Source organism: Sceloporus occidentalis, unplaced genomic scaffold, assembly GCF_023333645.1.
Source record: "Sceloporus occidentalis isolate IW3139 unplaced genomic scaffold, rSceOcc1.0.p SCAF_1, whole genome shotgun sequence".
Lineage (NCBI taxonomy): Eukaryota > Metazoa > Chordata > Lepidosauria > Squamata > Phrynosomatidae > Sceloporus > Sceloporus occidentalis.
Window position 1 is genome coordinate 140,562,276 of NW_028316981.1, and position 4,901 is coordinate 140,567,176.

A 4,901-nucleotide genomic window follows, 5' to 3' on the forward strand; every position below is an offset into this window, starting at 1 on the left:
ATGCAGGGTGTAAGGAATCTGCCTATTTCTTCATTTCTTGAGATCTTCTGAATATGTTACAGAGAATGGCTGAGATAGCCTTTCACGGAGATGAATAGATTCCTTTCACTTTCAAGCTCTATAATTCCAGTAGTTAATCAGTGTTTGCAAACTACAGGATAAGGTAAGTATAGGCTATACAGTTTCTAAGAGGGCTCTTCTTCGCAGCTGTCCCTGCTAGAAAGATTATTTCTCATGGGTACCGCGAAGGATCTGGCCAAAGGCTGGCATATTTCCATCACTTAAACTTCTACTTGTAGCTCATACAGCTGGCATTCTTCAGTGCTGTGAAAGGGAGTGATTTTAGGATTCCCATATTTTTAAATCCTAACCTGGGCCAGATTCCAAAGTTGAACAGTCATTGTAGGAGGAAGCTATTGACTTGTCGATGGTATTTACAAACCTGTAACAAAAGGAGAATCCTAAATCTGGAACCAGCTAAACAACTCCATCTCTGCAAGAGGGAGAGCCTTTATCAGCAGAGACTGTTGAGAATCTGTTGAGAGACTCTTGAGGATCTGGGTCCTGAGTGTAGGTGAGAGAACGAATGATGCTCTTCTAAGGTGGGCATATTGTAAAGGTCTTGCTCATTACTGATGGCATTGTGGTAGCATTATTACTTGTAACAGGACCTTAGGAAGTACAGAGTTCTTGATCAAAAAGACATCAGACCCAGATGGTTCATGATTTTAGAGCAGGATAAATAGCTGCAGTGGGGGGGGGGGGAGCAAAAAGCCTGTTTGGGGCCTAAAATGGTGGATTCTGCCCATACCCTAGGAGGCACAGGGGCATTTGGGAAGCAATTCAGCCCCCTAGGCCCTGCCAGTTGCCTACTCCCAAGATACACAAACAGATGGGAGGATGGATCACCTTCTCTAGCCTATCTGGCTTCAGAACAGCATTATGACTGTATTGTCATTTCACTTCAAGTTGTTGTACCACTTTCTCCTACCCAGCACCAGTTGCCAAACTGTTTTGGTGCCAAGAACCAAAAACACTCCCTGAATATGATGTGTATTGTCTGCAAATGGATGATTCTTCACTGTTAATTTGATGTTCTTGGAAATTTAATAAAATGGAAACCCTCAATAATCCACGGGAGAAATACTAATGATCTGAAGAGCAACCCCACCCGCAACAATCTCTCATCACAACCTATTCTCAATAATTGGAATGATTATCATTTCCTTTAACATAGTAAATGAAGGGGTAGATTATGAATTTTTCTGTGTTTCTGCCTTAATGTATGCAGTAGTGTTATAACAGAAGAGTTTGCTAGAGCTATACTATGAAAGGCCCAACTGGCTGATGGTGTTATATATATGTTGCATCTAGCCCTCAACTACCATTTTGTTGCTAGATTGCAAAACAAAGTAGTGGTCCGGTAGGAAAAAATACATACTTTGGACCTATCCTCATGTAACTTTGGCCACTAGTCCTCAGGCTGAATGCAGTTGCTGCCTGGTTTTTTTTCCCCTGCCAGATTTCTAATTCACTAACCCTCCAGCAGGAAAACTCCCTAGACCAGTTATAGCAAATCTTTTAGAGATCTAGTGCCCAAACTTGAACACGTTCCAGCACTGGGTGTTACCTGGTGCTGGGGGGGGGGGGGGGGAGCAGCTGAAGGCCTGGGTGGGTGGAGGGGGGAGAAGAACAGTTGTGTGCCTGATCCTCTTCCCCCTCCCCCAGTCCGCCCTGGCCTTCAGCTGCCTCCAGAGAGGTAGCTGAGGGCCTGGGCAGCCATTGTGGAAAGGAGGAACAGACACTCGCCTGTTCTTCCTCTTTCCGCCCACCTGCCCATCTCTGCGTGCCCTCATAAATGGCTTTGTGTGCCAGAGGGGGCATGCATGTCATTGGTTTGCCATCATGGCCCTAGACAGTTCAACCCTGGCGATTCCTTTTAATCATCTTGTGTAAAGGAGCAGCAGGTTAATGAAAAGTGTATACAATCGCCCCTCATAGGCGGACTTGCCTTCTGTGGCTTTGAGCTTATTCGGAAGGCAGCCCCCATTAGAAGTAATGAGGCATGTACCAGCGCCGCGCGCCCCATGCACCACTGCAAGCATGCGCCTAATTTCCTATGGGGCTTGAGCATATGCTCATTTTCCCATACATGGGGGAGTCCGGAACGCATATAGGGAGAGAGGACTGTACCTGGTATTAGATAATCTGTATCATCTGATATATTTACTTGAATTTGCTGATCATACAGTTTCAGCAGGTAATGCTGCTGGAAAAAAAAACCCAGAGCAATGATTAAAATTAAACAAAACTGAATAAAATTATAGCACTGAAATAAATCTAGCCTTTTTCCAGTTCAGTCCACATATATGAAAGCCATATGAAACAAATCATTTTTTGAACTTGTGTGTGTGCGTATGATGTCCATATTCAGAGAGACAGAAAACAAAGCAATCAAAACAAAACTATACACAAACACATATACACATACACACATGCATCCCTAACCATATATAAACATAATTACTGGTACTAACACAACCTTTTTTCCAGTTTCAAATAATCCTCTCATACTGGTATATCCCTTATCTTCTTTAACTTTAACCTTCCAAATACCTTCATTAACTCTTCCTCTTCCCCTATCATTCCTCTCATTCAATCTTTTCCTTTGACCACCACAGTAAAATTCAATCTACTTACCCATGCCCTCCCTATCACTTACTCATGCCTTCTAATCAACATACTTTGCATTCTTTCAAATTTCCTTCTTAGCAGCACTGGCAAAGCGAGGGATTTGAAACTTTTTGGAACTAGTGTACGACAATATATTAAAAACATTCTGGAAACAAATTCAAGAGTAGCCATGTTGGCCACATAACATCCAGAATCCACAAAACTGATACCTTTACTCAGCCAACCAAAATGCGCAAAATATATGATTCAAGCTTTTTAAGTTCCACTGGCTTCTTCATCAGGCAAAGATGTTTAAAATTATTCAGGAGAAAAATATATATGACAATGTTAGTCATTGATAAGCATTTTGTCAATACGTTATTGGTGTGTTGTTCTGTGTTTAAATGGCGTGGAGGGATACCTATGCAGGCAGAAAACAAGCTTGCTCCTCCTTTCATATGACGTCCTATCACATATTTAAACATGGCTATCATGTCACCTCTTAACTGTCTCTCCCCCAGGCTAAACATACCCAGTTCCCCAAGCCTTTCCTCATAGGGCATGGCTTCCAGACATGGATACATGTTAATCAGTGAATCAAGTAGATGCTTTTTGTGTTTGTGTACATACATTGATCCTAGAAATGAATGCTCTTTCCCCAATACAAGGGCCAGCCCTACTACAGGTAGAGAGAGGCAACTATCCCAGGTAGAAGGTGCTGGTACTAAAGGTGTTCTTTATGAGAGAGCAAAGTTGTATGTTCCATAAACTTCTTGGGATCCCTAAACTACTCTATTCCAGAATAGAAAGCTCTATCCTTGCTAAGGTTGACATAAGATTCCACTGCCAGTCCAGTAATTTTCTGAACATGTACTGGGGAAGTGGTATCATTTTATCCTCTACCTCAGGCACTGAAATATTCAGAGCCTGCCCTGGCCTCATTCCCTGGTTTTATGCGGTAGAGATACTGCAAAATGACCTGAAGAACAGCCACTCCACAAACTACATACTGCTAGCAAGACATTTTTCAGAAGACCACAATAGGAAGCATGGAATAATGGAGCCTCAGTCCTGACAAATACAGTTTCATGTATGTTTCAGGTATGAAAAATTTCTTAAGTTCTAAAGCAGTCTTGTAAATTAGCCCACAAATTCTTACCCAGCAAAGTATTTTTCTAGCTCTCTGGCTCCATTTTTCCTCCGATAACTTGTTGCCTTCCTGTGCTGGGCTGTATTCTCCTTCCACCTTCAGCCCCACTCCATGGCCTGCTTGGAACATCTTTTCACCAGTGGCTAATGGGCCAGCATTTAAATGCAAGGGTGCTGCTAAGAAAATATTTCTTATAACCACAATACCTCTCTGAACCACCCTATATCATTTGATTTCATCTGGCAAGCAGGGTTAGGTCTGGTCTAGGCCATGGGTGGTTTACATGGATGGAAGACCAGCAGGGAATGTCAGGGATGCCTTGGTTGGGTTTGGAAAGAATCTTGCCTAGAATCTGAAGAGCCATTAGTGTTAATCCAGAGTTGACCATACAGGGCCAGATGGACCAATGGCCTATTTCAGAACAAGGCATCTTCCTGTGGTCTCCCTGATGATCACTGAGTAAGGTTAGGCTCAAAGAACTATAGAAGAAGACACAGACTCCATGGTATGGGGCCTTCAAGCCTTTTAAGGTTTCTTGTACCTTCTCCTGTATTAAAACTTCAGAACATGGGAAAGATCTAGCTCTAATTTAGAATAACAAATAGGAAATCTACCATCAGAAGCAGGTGGAAATGAATAGCGACAACTGCAGGACGACAAAGTGACCATTTTCCAAAGGGGATGGAGGTCATGAGCAGTGGGCTCTGCACAGAGTAGGAGGATACCTTTGTACTACACTTCACGTGGGTGTGAGAAACACACCCACATGTTATATAAACTTTTCTGGGCCAAGCAACCTCTACTCTGGTTATATTTTCAACCATCTGCTTACTTTCTGTAGTCCATCAAATGTAAAATAGGTCAAACTGGTGGTGTTTAGATTTAGAAAAAGAATTAAGCAAATTTGCCATCTTGGCAAGCCAACTCTATGTGTGGTGGACACCTCAGGAACAAGATATGCTAGCTTCACTGAAACACTATTTAAACTGTTCTTGTTGGCATCACCATGGATACGGACAGAAAGTGTGCATTTTGCAGCCACCTGCACTGGTCCAGTGTATATTACAGTTTGTGCCAA